The following is a 16,128-nucleotide window of genomic DNA, read 5'->3' on the forward strand; positions in this document are numbered from 1 at the left end:
TTGTATTACAAACATTGGAAGTTGACTTGTGGTACATCTGTCACTGATTAGCTACGTAATGTTTAAATGACAACATTCCACATGCATGTTCAGTAAGGTGGCAGCAAGCTGTAATGTCTCTTAGTCTACATTTTTTTTTCACTTACAACTCTCTTTAGAATAATTAACTCATTTGTACCTGTGGTTAGATACAGTCCAGCTCTAATCTTAGGATGCTTTGTTAACATTTTCTTTTTTTTTTTTAATATGGAACGCTTCGTGAGTTTACGGGTCATCCTTGCACAGGGGCCATGCTAATCTCTGTGTCGTTCCAACTTTAGTATATGTGCAGCTGAAGCACAACATTTTCTCCTTTGCCTCTGAAATTAGGATAGCAGAAGTTTCACGGAATGAAGCTCATTGAAGACAAAACCGTACTTAGAGACATATATATATAAGGCTTAGAGAAAATTCACGCTGTTTTCTCCTTGACCTTCAAATTGTATAGCCCAGTAAAATTTATTTTTCAATTGGTTGATTCAGGCAGATGTTTTAAAGCTGAAGATGCTTTACGTTCAATCAGGAGGAATGTCTCTAGGCTGAGAGAAGGTTATTGACAGACCCCCCCTCTTCCCTACCCCCGGCCCGCCCATGGCCATGACCTTGCTCTACAGGAAGCCTACAGAAGCACCCGGCCTCTTGTCTTGCTGATAGGAAGATTCCTAGATAGAAACCCAGAATTTAATGATGGGTTTACTCCAGAACCACTTAAACTGGATAGAATGTGATGAAATTTGAATCCTTTGAAAATATCAAGTCCTGCAAAACTACTGTATGATAAAATATCTGAGGCGTGATAATATACCAAGGGTCTTCAGAAAGTTCATGGAAATATGTATTCTAAAAAAAATGGGCCCGGCGAGGTGGCGCAGTGGTTAAGGTCCTCGCTTTGCACGCACCGGGATCCCATATGGGCGCTGGTTCTATCCCGGCAGCCCTGCTTCCCTTCCAGCTCCCTGCCTGTGGCCTGGGAAAGCAGTCGAGGACGGCCCAAAGCTTTGGGACCCTGCACCTGCGTGGGAGACCCGGAAGAGGCTCCTGGCTTCGGATCGGCATAGTATCGGCCCGTTGCGCTCACTTGGGGAGTGAATCATGGGACGGAAGATCTTCCTCTCTGTCTCTCTTCTCTGTATATCCGCCTTTCCAATAAAAAATAAAATAAATCTTAAAAAAAACCGACATGTGGATTTCAATGCACTAAAATAAACTTATCTCTTCATCTGATGTCTCGGTGAGTTTTTTGAAGTACCTAGAGGGTGGGGAGAAAGATTCCAATCCCTTCATTTCAAATCTTTGTCATGTAAATAGTAACACTAAGAAAAAGAAAAGGGTTGTTAGATATCAAAGCAGATAGAATTTCTACCCAGCAAAAGAAGCAAAGTCTTTGGAAACAGATACATTTAAAATTAAAAAAAAAATTTTTTTTACATTTATTTTTATTGGAAAGTCAGATATACAGAGAGGAAGAGAGACAGAGAGGAAGATCTTCCATCTGATGATTCACTCCCCAAGCGGCCACAGTGGCCGGAGCTGAGCTGATCCAAAGCCAGGAGTCTGGAGCCTCTTCTGGGTCTCCCACTCGGGTGCAGGGTCCCAAGGCTTTGGGCCATCCTCAGCTGTTTTCCCAGGCCACAAGCAGGGAGCTGGATGGGAAGCAGGGCTGCTGGGATTAGAACTGGTCCCCATATGGGATCCCGGCACTTTCAAGACAAGGACTTTAGCCACTGAGCTGCTGCACCAAGCCCAAAACAGATACATTTATAAGAAATAATTAAAAAGAAGGGAAAATTATTTTTGAGCAGTTGTTGCTGCATTTCCTCATCTCTTGGCTGTGTGGGCCAACCTTAGTCTCAAGGTTAAGAAATGGCAGAGAAGGAGCTAAAGATGGGAAGGGTCGTATATACCTCCCAGGTTAAAAATGTCTACTGAACACTCAGGTGCAAATGTAACCAATTGAATTCTCAGATTTGGCTTACAGAAAAACTAGCATCAAAATAAGATTTATTCAGATAAGTCAAAGCAAGCAATTATATCTGAATTTCCACAAAACGTTTTTATAAATTTTTTTTATTTTTTTACATAAAATTGTTAGAAATATTGTTTTATTTTTTCAGTTTATATAAGAGAAAAAACATTTTCGTATTTCATATATGCAATTTGAAGAACATAATATTTCTACCTTACCCTCTCTTTCTCCCTCTTCCGTTTCTTTTTCTTTTGAACGTCAAAATAACATACTTTAACTTTGTAAGTACAAGCTTGACCATCCACTAAATAATGACTTCAACAAGTAGTAAGTAGAAAAACAAATATTGGGCTGCCATGATAGCCTAGTAGCTAAATCCTCGCCTTGCACACACCAGAATATCATATGAGTGTTGGTTCGTACCCCAGCTGTTCCACTTCCCATCTAGCTCCCTGCTTGTGGACTGGGAACGCAGTTGAGGATTGACCAAGGCCTTGGGACGCTGGGATCCTATACCTGGATGGGAAACCAGGAAGAAACTCCTGGCTCCTGACTTTGGATTCCGGCGCTTGTGGAGTGAGCCAGTGGACAGAAGATCTTTCTCTCTGATCTCCTTCTCTCTGTAAAAAAAATTAATTTTTTTATATAAGAAAGAAAAACAGTAGTTCCTCAGACTAGACAAGGGCTACCAACAAAAATCAGATCTTAGTTGTCTATTTTGCTCATACATTTTTTTCCTGTACTCTATTAGTTACCACAAACCAGGGGAAAAATATTTGTCTTTTTTGAATGGCTGACTTCATTAAGCATTATAATGGTCTCCAGTTCAATCTTTTTTTGAAGGCAGAATTTCACTCCTTTTTGTGGCTGAGTATCGTTTAGGAATCTTCACCTTCGTTCTATTTTGAGGATCTAAGTTAATCTGAAAGCAGGCAAGTGAAAGCTGGCTCATGAGGCTTCAATTCAGTGTTTGTAGTGCTCCCTCCAAGTTATGAAGTGTTGGTAAAAGCATAAAGTGCCCAGCAGCTAATCAATAAAAGACACTTAAAAAGCAAAGTGCCCCTCTCCTTGTGGACCCCGTTGTTTCAGGGACAGACTTAATACCATTTCTTTAGGAATTGATGTATAGAAGACGCCACGGTGAGGGGAAGATCCAAAATTTTCACTAAGGTATTGGAGACCAAATAATTCAAAATGTTGTCTCTGCTGGGTTTCAGAGTTATTTGTGACTCATAAATTAAGAATCAGCCAGTTTAACTGCAGCTGCTGCTGTTTAGTATCACTTGGGGACATTGAATTCTTAGCTTGACACCTCCAGCAAATGAGCTAAAAAGTTTGATTTAACTTGAGGTCAGTTTTAACCTCAGCATTTAGAAGTTTTGTAATCAAATCACAACCAGCTTTCTCATTATGACTTGCAGGATGACCACACAGGAAAAGAATCAAGCTCTGCTGTTTTTTGTTTTTAATTTAAATTTTTCTGAATTTGTCAGTTCTATCTTTTCACTGGGCATGAGTAAGCAAAACTGTGCTTAATATAAAAGAAAGAAGCCAGTTGGCCCATAGTCAAATCACATATAATGTTCTCTGAAATAACTCTTTTGATTTCATCTTCTTGCATTAGATATTTCAAGATTATTTTCATTTTGTAACTTAATGAAGTATATCAAGAATCATGTGCAATAAGATTGTGTTTGCAAATGCCCGAAAAAGTTCTTGGAGGGAAGAGAGAAGAAGATAATAAAGAAGGATTTCTTCTACCAAAATTGGTATGTTAAGTCACTGAAATCAAAACAAACAGAAGATTATACCCATGTATGCGTGAGAATATATTATGTAAAAAATACTATGAAATAGCATTGGGAAAATAGGCTTTATTTACAGATAGTTAAGGGTGAATTAAAATTAAGAAGGAAATAAATGATTGTTACTACCACCACATGAAGTAACATGAATGCATTCAAAAGTTTTAGTTGAAAAATTCAAGCATTAATTCTACCTTCACAAAATGCTTCCTACTGATTCTGCATATACTTATTCCTACTTACTCTGTTTTGTTTAACACAGAAATGTTTATTATTTTTTACAAGATTGATTGATTGGAAAGGCAGAGTGACAGAGAGGAAAGAGATCTTCTATCTGCTAGTTCATTTCCCAACAGGCTGCGACAGCCAGTGTTGGGCCAGACCAAAGCCAAGGACCTTTAGGTCTGTCTGGGTCTCCCACATAGGTGACAAAGGCCCAGGCATTTGGGCCTTCATCTGCTGCTTTCCCAGGCATATTAGCAGGAAGCTGGATGGGAAGCCCAGCAGCCAGGAAAAGTATCAGCATGTAGGGGATGCCTTTATCTCAGAAAGCCACGTAACTTGCAGTGCCACAATACAAGACACTCATTATATGTATACATGTGTGTATGTTTTTGTGTGTGTGTGTTAAATTTATTTTTTATTTGAAAGACTTATACAAACAAGGAGAGAGAGAGAGAAAGGAATGTCTTCCAACCACTGATTCACTTCACAAATGGCCACAACAACCAGGGCTGAGTTGATCCAAAACTGGGAGCCAGGAACTTCTTCTGGGTCTTTCAAGTGGGTGCAACAGTTAAGGACTTGGGCTGTTCTGTGCTGCTTTCACAGGCCAAAAGCAAGGAGCTGGATGGGAAGTGGAGCTGTCAGGATTAGAAACAGCCCATAGCGGATCCCGGCGTATACAAGGTGAGGACTTTAGCCACTAGGCTACTCCACAGAGCCCTTTCCTATACTTTTTTTTTTTTCCTTGTTCTATAAATTTTATTTTTGATATTTTTACATATTTTATTAGGGTGCGAAGGGTCAAAGGCTAGAGGGAAGTGGGTGTGAACATTGTTTTTGCACTCTCTTCTTTCCTTCCTGTGTCTGGGGAAGGGCAGAGATAAGGTTCGCCCATTCTGTGTTATGCATGTATCAGTAGGTACAGTCCACCTAGCCTGACTTGTCCCCAGTCCAACTTACATTCAGGCCAACAGGTGTTGTAACCCTGCCCGGTCTGGTCTGCCCCCAGTCTCAGCTCTCACACTCACCAGTGGGATAGTGGCCCAGCAGGGGAGTTGCTGCAGCCCCGCTACCAGGTTCGCCCACTCTCCTCTGGGTCTAACACGTGCTGGTAGGGCACTGCGCCTAGGTCGGGCATGGCTCGCCTCACCTCAACATTTGCCAGTGGGTGTTGTAGCCTCGCCCAGCCTGGCCCACTCCCAGTTTCAGCTCACCAGTGGGAACTACAGCATAGTCATCCCAATCGGCCCCCAGTCCCAGCCCTATGTGAACTGACTGGTATTAAGGCCTGACTTGGCATGACCCACATCATTCTGGCTCTCAGATTTGCCAGCAAGTGCCATGAACTGGCCCAGCCTGGCTTGCCCCAGACCGGAGCCAAAGATATGCTTGTGGGTGCGGTGACCTGGCCTGGTCTGGGCTGCTCCCTTTCTTGGTTCTTGCACTCACCTGCAGGGACTGTGTCCCAACAGAGGAGTTGCCAAGCTCCTCCATCAGAATCTCTCCCAATGCCAGATCTCACGCACTGGTGGGTCCATGGGCCAGCCCTACTTAGTCTACTTCCTGTCCTAGCAGGAACAGTGGCCTTTCCTGACTGGCCTTCACCCATTCCAGTTCTTACTGTTGGGTGCTACAGCCCAGCTAAGCCTGGCTATACCCAAACACAGCTCATGTGTGGCTCAGCAGGGGCAGAGACCTAGCCCAGCCCATCCTATACCCATTCTGGTTCTCATGAGCACTCTCATGGGTGCTGGAGTCTAGCCCAGTCTTGCATGCCCCAGACCCAATCCACACCTATTCTAAGGGAGACTGCATCATGTCCAAACCAAGGAAATATCAGAAAAGTGAGTCCTTCCTTTTACTTCTTTTCTCTCTCTCTTTTCCTCTTTTGTTTTCTTCTTTTTCATTCCATCACATCTAATTGTGTCCATTTAGGTCTTTCCAGAAGTAGATGCTAAAGATGATTCAACCTGAGAAAGACTTATTAGGAAACTGCCAGCAAAGGATGAGAAGGAAAGAATGCAGAGCCTCAGTCTGCAATATGGCTGAGAAAGCTTTGAGGTTTCCACGTGCTCCAGGGCTGTGGGCCCAGTTGGGAGAAGCATGATTTGTGCCTTCGCAGGACATCGTGAGGTCTGCCTCTTAGGACCTTGGCATGCTTTCTTAGAACAGGTCTCTGCAAGGCAATCATCAATGGGTGGCATTTTTATTATGGCATTTCCGTTGATGTTCACTTGACAGGAGGTTGTCTCAGCCAGGTTTCTCCACTACACTCAAAGGTAAGACAGTGGCTGAATAAGGATTTTCATTTTTGTCTTTCCTTGTCAATTCCTTTGCTTGACATTATGCTACACAATGACACAATGCTTTTCCTTTTCCCTATTTATTTACTAGTTTATTTTTATTGGATGAAGTTGAGCAGTTACCTCTCAAAATGTCTTTTTAGATTTCATCAGTTTCCCAAATCCCTTTGTTAACCCTCAATTCCTCTGTAAAAATGAACTCATTAAGGAAGAGAAAGAAGGGCAAGAGACCCTGATTCAAAGACTAAAAGTATTGCCCATGTAGTTAAAGTGGGTATTATCATAAAGCTAGCCTGTACTCTGAGTGCTTAACACAAGTTCACAGTCCCTGATCACAGAAGCAGAACCTATCCTATCCTTGGACCCAGACAGACTGAGGAGACGTGCTGTCCACTAACACTGACCGATCCCAGGGAGGCCACGTGCACTGCAAACCAATAAGAGACCCATCGCTCTTCCCTTGCTTGAACTCTATGATTCACTGCCTCTAATGCCACAGGGAATACAGGATTTGCACATTCACTGCCTGGCTCCTTCCTTTGCATTTTTCAAGAAATATCTACTTTTTTTTTTTTTAAAAAGGCCATACATTTTTTTAAAGATTTATTTCACTGAGAGTCAAGGTTACACAGAGGGAGAGACAGATCTTCCATCTACTGATGCACTCACCAAATGGTTGTAAGGATTGGAGATGGGCCAGTCCTAAACTGACAGCCAGGAACTACTATATGGGTCACCCATGTGGATGCAGGGACCAATCACTTGAGCCAACATGTGCTACTTTCCCAGGCCACTAAAAGAGGACTGAGTAAGAGGTGGAGCAGCCAGAACTCAAACAGGCAGAGGCATGTCCTACTATGCCATGATGCTGGCTTTAAATACCTACATATTTCCGCTAACTTAAGCTGTGTGTCAGGCAAGCAAGCTCAGGTTCAGGGTTCTATAGGGACTACTCCACTTAGTTTTAGGGATATTCTATAACAAGGATGGATACAAATGTTCCTATTTTATTACTGTGCTATGATTCATCATTATCTTCATATATTTGCTCGTATTGCCCTGATTTTGTCAACAACAGTTCTGTCAAGCTGACTCTGCATCTTCTTGAACTATGCCATCCTTAGTTTCAGAACATAACGCAGCTCCAAGCTCAGATTGGACTTTTTGTGCCCCAGACCAAGAAAAAGTCACCTCTCCAAGGAGCAATGGTTTCTTTCCAAGACAACAATATTTTGAAACCAGTGTCTGGGTACTAAGTATTCTCAAATATTGGGGTGTTACTGTTCCCATTAATAGAGCTGCAAAAGATTTATATTTCTGTCTATCTGTCTCATAAGAATACACGCATATGTGTGTGTATACAGACATTTAATTATTTATCTATCTAGAAAGTCATGGAATTAAAACCCCAACATCCAAGTTTTCATGCTAAGGCCTCTTCTTTCCACATCTGTAACTGCTTTCTCTCACAATGAGAAAAATGGCATCCCTTTTACTCAATGTATTCAATCCTCGGTACTCAGGTAAAAAGCCAACGTCATGACCCCCACTTACGGCCCTTTGAGGAAACCCTGTTCTTCCTCTGGAACACAGCTGAACACCACCTCCAAATGCTTTAGAAATACCAAGAGCTTTGAATCACCTTCTACCATCACCGGAACAATCTAGTCTACACTGTCAAAACTGAGCTTAACGTGTGTGCATTTAACAAAGAAATACGAACAGGGAAAATAACAAAGAAAAAAATGCCAGCTAAGCTAGGAGGCATGAAAGATATTCATTTATTTAATCCATTGCAAAAAATTATTTAATTATTTAATTGTCTAAATATTTAATTTAATTAGTAAGTTAAATATGAATTTGATCAATATAATTATTTTAATTAAATTGGATATAATTAAATATAATTGTTGAATTAAATTTAATTACTTAATTATTTAATTATTTGAATATTTATTCAAAAAAGAATTCATAAAAAATTCATTAATGAGGAGTACAACTCAAGATACTTTTCAATATACTCAAATTAAAGACTAAGATTAGAATTAAAAGTCCATACAGTCAAGTAAAAAGAAAATACAAAAGCAGAACCCAAAGTTAAAAAAATATCTTAGGATATTATTAAATGCATAGGATGGATAATAACTTAAATTAAATCATAAAACTGTGAACCTTTGGGACCCAGCACAGTAGCCTAGTGTCTGAAGTCCTCGTCTTGCATGCACCAGGATCCCATATATCACCTGTTTGTATCCGGGTTACTCCACTTCCCATCCAGCTCCCTGCTTGTGACCTACGAGAGCAGTCAAAGACAGACCAAAACCTTGGGACCCTGCATTCATGCAGGAGACTCAGAAGAGGCTGCTGGCTTCAGATCAACTCAATTCTGGCCCTTGTGGCCACTTGGGGATTGAACCAGTAGACAGCAGATCCTTCTCTCTGTCTCTCTTCTCTGTAATTCTGACTTTCCATTAAAAAATAGCCATATCTTTTTTTTTTTTAAAGAAGAAAAACCATGAAACTCAGACAAAACTGACAGTTACTGGAATCTCTTAGACTGAGAAGCCAACTCCTCAGCACCGCATTCTGTGTGAGGCCATCTGTGTAACATTCTCAAAATGAAAAAACTGCAGACAAAGAACAGAATCAGTTTTCAGGATCTTGGAGAAGGTGGGATGAGGGAGCAGGTGGGTGTGGTCGCAGCAGGGCAACCCGCTATTTCATGGTATCAAGGTCAACATGCTGGTTGTGATGCTCAGCTTCTTCTGTGCATTGGGAAAACTGGTAAAATATACATGAGAATTGTCTGTATTAGTTTCATGTGAATTTGCAATGATCTTAAAATTGAAAGTAAAGTTTTCAGGTAGTGGTATGTAACCTAGGATACTGTTACTAATCCAAAGTAGAAAAAAAGAGCCCTGAGCGGTAGTATAGTGGCTAAAGTGCTCGCCATGTACACGGATGCCGGTTCTAATCCTAAATGCCCCAGATACAGGAAGGAAAAAAGAATGTGAAAATAATGTCTCACCTACCTTATTCTAGCCCTTTACGCTTTGCACCCTAATTAAGTATATCAACATGATCAAAAATACAATTTGTACAATCAAAAAATTCTTCATACGAGATAGTCATATTAAACTAGCATTTATTTGCTTATTTTGACAGCAGAAAAGAAATAATCAGCAATTTAGGGACAGTGAATATATCATCATGTCTAAAACCAGGTTTAGAAAAATTACACTGTTGGTGTGCGTGGCAACATCCCTGTAGATTTGAAATTCTTATTTTTGACAAAGTAAATTGTATTTTGCTTTTGAAGAAATGGGCTGGAAGGAGACAGCTTAGTAGAGTATTTTAGGGCTTTCCAGAGAAGAATCTGTCAAGCAATGATTGGATCTCAGAGTAGATTTTTGTGATAGAATTAAAAGATCTTCTTAACCAATTGAGCATGTAGCATAAGAAAAGAAGGTTCTTACATAATTTTTGGCTTTGTACTTGAGTCTTCAGGTGGATGCTACTAGCCATTTAGTGTAGCAAGGAGGACTAGGGAATAATAAATTTGGAGGAAATTAAAGAATTGTGTTTTGTACATATAATTGCAAAGCCTTTACACATCTAAGTGAAGTTGTCAATAAGAATTGGCTATGTGGGTCAAGAAGTTATACTACGAGTCTTGCATCATGATGCACTTTTAAGATCCATTAGCACATATAGCTTTGAGAATATCACCTGGGGAGATAAGAGGATCACGAAGAATGCCCTTAGTCAAACCGCTCTGACTTCCAACATTTGGAGAGAAGTTGTGAGGGGAAGAGGGGCTAGAGAGATTTTGATGGGACAGGTTGACATCTAATGAAGGTTAGACTTTGTGTCCAGCCAATGAAGGCCATGCTAGTGCTCTCTCTGTCTGACACCTTCTTTCGAGACACTGTTTCTTTCTTATTTATTAATTTTATGGTGCAATTTTTCTGGGATTCCCCCTCCAATTCTGGCTGATTTTCCCATATTGCTAACAATAGTATAGTCCTTCATTACATGTTATAATTCCATCAGTCTGTTGTTTAACCGTGCCCCGGCATTGCTGATACAGACAATGTCAGACAGTCCAGCATCCCGTTGTCTAGATATGTCTGGCAGTTTCATTGGTACTGTTTCTTAGTGTAATTTTTCCTGAGGGTGCATGAGCTGACCACAGTTTTAGCCTTCAGGGCATCATCTTCCATTGTAATAGTGGCTGGAAACAGTTCAGATGTACTCTAAATCTGATTGCAAGTGTGCACAGGCAATAGGATCACGCCTCAAGAGAGCTTTGAGAATGACTTTTCTGCTGGGACGAATTAGAAGCTTCCTCAGGCTGAAAAATTGGTAACTTTTCAGCTTATTACAAATATGAAAGAGAAAAAGCTACTCTTACTTTTAAAATTAGCCATCAATGTGAGTATCACCAGGAGCTGTGATGGTTTTCTTAATAAAGACAATAGATTAGAAAATACTCAGATATTCTTCAACATTTTTTGTTATTTTTTAATTTTAAAAAATTATTTATTTTTTTATTGGAAAGACAGATTCACAAAGAGAGGGAGAAACAGAAAGATATTATGTCTGCTGGTTCACTCCCCAGATGGCTACAATGGCTAAACATGAGTAGTAGATCTGAAGTCAGGTACCAGGAGCTTCTTCCAGTTCTCCTGCATGGGCACAGGGTCATAAGGTTTTGAGCCATCCTCTGCTGGTTTCCCAGGCCACAAGCAGGGTGCAGAAAGAAGGGAAGAAAAAGAAAGAGAGAGGGTGGAAAAAAGGAAGGAAAGAAGGAAGGAAGAAAGAAAGGAAAAAAGAAAATTAGTTGAAGAATTTTACTTGATCTTCTGGTCAAACCGGAGTTTTATCTCAGTCTGCCAATCAGTTGGCAGAGGCTTCCCTAAATGGACATGAGTCATCTTTTCCCTAGGTTTTGTCCCCTGTCCTCACTTTAGGAACAGGCACAATCAATGCTCTTGGATTGTAGCCCTCCCAAATGTTAACAGTGACATCAGTGCTAGAGTAGGATCAAGTTACTTGATTGCTGCTTACCAGTGCAGAGACCAACAGAAGACCCCTGGAGAGGGGATTTTCCTTGTCTCTAGCCAAAGTAAAATTGTTTATTTCCTTCTATTTCTTGGAGTAGACCAGGAACCCTAACTAGGACTCACTTGAACCAGGTACCATGAAGCACCAGTGCTTAATCGAGTCCTAGAAATAAGTACTGATGCACATTCTATGTTTTTACTTGAACACTCAGAAGCATTTGTTTATATTCTCATTCATCATTTGAAGGTCAGCACCTAGTAACTATTTTATAAATATTTGTTGAGTCCCAAAATAGTCAAGAAACATCAGCTTATATAGACAGAAGACTCTCTAATTTATTGGATTTAATATATACCCCCAAATATTGATAATAGATCATGTTTTACTTTTCACATACAGGAATATAAATTAGTAATTACCATGTATGCTAACTAGAAAATTTTTCTGTTTCTGCATTCCTGAAAGCAAACATTGTTAATTTCTTGTGAGTTCATAAGAAAAAAATCTGGGCCCAGTATGGTAGACCCAGCATCTGCCAGGGTCTCATATGGATGCTGGTTCTAATCCCAGCTGCACCACTTCCCATCTAGCTCCCTGCCTGTGGCCTGGGAAAACAGTGGAGGATGGCCCGAAGCCTTGGGCCCCTGTACCTGTGTGGGAAATCTGGAAGAAGCTCCCAGCTTTGGGCTTCGATCAGCTCAATTCTGACCATTGTGGCCACTTGGGGAGTGAACCAGCTGATAGAAGATCTTTCTCCCTGTCTCTCCTTCTCTCTGTTAATCTGACTTTCAAAAAAGCAAAGCAAAGCAAAGCAAAGCAAAGCAAAGCAAAGAAAAGAAAAGAAAAGAAAAGAAAAGAAAAGAAAAGAAAACCAACTTTCTGAGTTTTGGAATAAATTCATTGATGTGTATTTCAGAATCCAAGATGATGAATGTGGATATTAGGTTGATAAATTAATTTTATTATGATTTGTGTAGCTTAAGTATTTGTCTCTCAAACACTAATTTTACGTTAGATATTTTCATGTTTCCTTAACAAAGAATTATTTTAAAGGTATAAATACAGTTTTTTTAAGAAATGGGAAGAAAAATGTATCAAGTACACTGAAAATATCATCCCCAAGCGGTATCTTAAACCTGTAATTAGCTTTATGAAAACAGAACCCATATGGCTCAAAAAAAATCACAAGTATTATGTTTCTCTAAGTGATTTACTAGTATGCATACATGACACATAGTAAAAGCTCAAGCAGACTAGGTCGAAGAATCAGTTATTGTCTGCCTGCCTTTGTAATAAAAGCAAAGGATATCTAATTTACCATCTCAATAGAAACAATCAAGTAGAAGGCCAACAATGTCTGGCTTTCATTGCACTTTGGTTACTATTTTCTGGATTTACTATCCTAGAAGATCTCAGTCTTTAAAAACTACATGTATATAAACTGTGTATATATATGTAAAAGCTATATAAATTTCTGCACATATACAATGGTGTATATGCACACATTTGTATATATATGCCTTATATATACCTATATTTAAAATTATTTATAATTAAAATTTAAAATATTTACATTATAAAATATATATCAGTCATGGTTGGAAGAAAATAATTTGTTGCACATTAACTAATTAAAAATAAATCCTTGAGAAGAAACAAGATGACAGAGTAGGGTGAGGACATGTTTGAACAGATGGAGAAACATTAGCCAGACTGAAACAGAGAGGCAGAGAGGGTACATTCCAGGAAATAGGGGAGGCCAGACAGACCGACAACACAGGGCCACCCGGAGATTGACGGACACTGGAAAGCAGCGGAAACAGCGGTGTGGTGCTACAGTGACGCAATAGGCAGTGGAATTCAGCAAGCGGTGATGGGAAGTCCACTGGTGGCTGGAACTCCACCTGCAACCAGGTAGGAAGGAGAATTCACCTGTAACTCAGGAACTGAACCCAAATAAAGAGCTGTCCATCCTGTTGGTTTGTTTGATATGACCAAGAGCAGAGACAGAGCAGCAGATCCCAAATAGTGCTGTGGGAACAGGGTGGATTTCACAGCCTAAACTCCCACTAGAGCCAAATCAGGCGCCATCTTATGTAGGGAGGCAATGGCAATGGGACAGGACTGTGCATGCACTAAGCTGGGAGCAAACTCATTTCCAGCTCAGTGAATTGTAATGAAGTGGCAATGATGTGGCATCCTATAGGTTTCACCCAAAATAGGTCATTATAGCCCCAGACATAATGGCAGACAGATCAAGAACTCGATGAGTTTCATATCAGACACTATTTTGTACAAAGTGACAAAAGCTTTGACATTGCGGGGGACAGCAGTGAGCTGCACATGCAATTTCATCCTGGGAGCTGCGCAAACATGAACAGGGAGAAACGCTGTACAAACAACAGTGCAACAATAGCAGTTTCACTGGAGGTGGAGCCTGACTGAGCCAGGTGCTGGGATATGCAGACCATAACATAAGAGCCCAGACCTGAAGCTCGCTAGAGGGAGTGGCGCAACTGACTGCAAGCAAAGAGCCATGTGGCAACCACAACAAATAAAGTTGCATTACAGGCCTGTGGGTGACAGCTTGGAAACCTGCCCCAAGGAGAAGAATCTGCTAACCAGAAGTGCAATGACCAAGAGCAAAAGAAGAGACAGAGGCACAATGAATATTACTGAAGACTCCCCTGCAAAGGAGCAAAAGCCTTTGCCAACCTCAGAGTTAACTGAGGAAGACATCAAGAAAATGGGGGATACAGAATTCAAAACACTTGTTATAAAACTTCTTATCAACAATGAGAAGCACATAAAGCAGGAGTTCAAGGAATTTTAACAAATGTATCACATTGGAAATGAATCAAATGAAAGTTGATATATCAGAAATGAAGAATACAGTGGAGCAAATTAAAAGTACAGTGGAGAGTCTCCAAAATAGAATGAAGGAGGCAGAAGAAAGAATCTCAAAATTAGAAGATATTTCCTGTCACCATGGGGAAACAAACAAAAAGCTGGAAGCAGAGCTGAGTCAAGCTAAAAAAAAATATTCAAGAATTGCGAGAATCTATTAAAAGGTCTAACATAAGAGTCATGGGAATCACAGAAGGTGCAGAAAGAGAAGCTGGGTTTACAAATGTATTTAATGAAATAATAGGAGAAATTAAGGAAAATTTCCCTAATCTAGAGAAAGAATTGAGAAGCAACATCCAGGAAAGACAGAGAACTCCCAACAAGGGTGACCAAAAGCAATCTTCACCTCAACACATGGTAATCAGGCTCTCCTCAGTTGAACATAAGGAAAATGTGCATGTGAAAAAATCAACTGACACTTAGAGGAATGGCAATTATAGTCACAGGAGACCTCTCACAGGAAACTCTACAGGCCAGAAGAGAATGAAGCGACACATTCCAGGTTCTAAAGGAAATTGTCAGCCCAGGATAACATATCCATCAAAGCTTTCCTTTGTCTTTGAAAATGAATTAAAATTCTTCCACAGTAAAAGAAAGCTCAAAGAATATTCCTCTTCCAAACCTGCCTTAAAAATGATATTTAAAGATGTTCTCTTGACAGAGAAAAGGAATAGCACCCACCAAAACCAAAGACAAAAATGAAGAATATCCTAGTAAAATAACAACAGAAGACTAAATCAATGAACAACTCATTGCTAAATGACAGGACCAAATTACCACCTATTCATATTAACCCTGAATGTAAATGGCTTAAACTCATCAATCAAGCATCATAGATTAGTAGACTGGATTAAAAAAACAAAACCCATCTATTGTTTTTTTTTGAGGAAATGCATCTCACCAAGAAAGATTAGCATGAAGTTTATTTCATGGATTTTGATGTTTTTTGTTTGTTTGCTTTATCTCTACATTAAATTCTTTAATGACTCATTTCAAACAGTGGCATCATTTTCTTTAAAAAAGGTTATTGATTTTCTTTTTGATTTTTTCGGACACATTAGTCATTCAGTAGCATGCTATTTAACTTCATGGCATTTTTAGTTTCTTCTTTTCTTCCTGTTGTTGGTTTGTATTGTGGCTTTTCATTTAAGGAGATGTACAGTAACTGTGTAATGGAGACTAACATATCCAGATGTGAGGATACAATGCAGTATGCATCTCTACTTCCAGACAAAGATGGACTCCCAATGAAACTGTTTACTATGTTTTGACAATAGGATGCTGGACTCTTTGCCATTGTCCATGCCCGCAATGATGGACATATGACTGTGTATTAAAAACTATACTATATTAATGATATAGGGGAACTCAGTGAGGAGGGAGGAACTGGCAAGGAGATAAGGGAAATCCCAGGGCCTATGGAACTGTATCATAAAATGATAATATACAAAAGAAATTTTAAAAAGTCATGGAAAGTCACCTGGAAGTGTGATTTTCCCAGATCAGCCGAAGTTTCTATGTGAAGATAAAGCATGCTGCAGATTAGTCAAAGTAAAAACACATTCACCTGTGCAGCAGTAGGCAGGGAATAGCTGCCTCCGCACATACATCTGATCTAGCTCTGTGCCATGGCCTGTAACCCCAACACTGGTACAACATCAGGACAGGAGAGCAAGGCTGGCTCTGAGCCCAAGAGCTTTAAGGCTATAGTATAAAGAATCTTTTCCAGGAAATGATTTCAGGAGGAGGAGGAGGAGGAGCCGCTGGTGTGTTTGGCTGCTGGTAGGATCATGAATTCTATGGGAAGTGTGAGATC

General features: G+C 40.1%; 1 pseudogene; it reads right to left on the bottom strand.

Annotated features, from left to right (window-relative positions):
• Positions 1 to 240: 240 nt before the first annotated feature.
• Positions 241 to 340, bottom strand: LOC121166460 (annotated as a pseudogene).
• Positions 341 to 16,128: the final 15,788 nt, after the last annotated feature.

Source organism: Ochotona curzoniae, unplaced genomic scaffold, assembly GCF_017591425.1.
Source record: "Ochotona curzoniae isolate NIBS_2020 unplaced genomic scaffold, NIBS_Ocur_1.0 patch14, whole genome shotgun sequence".
Taxonomy (NCBI): domain Eukaryota; kingdom Metazoa; phylum Chordata; class Mammalia; order Lagomorpha; family Ochotonidae; genus Ochotona; species Ochotona curzoniae.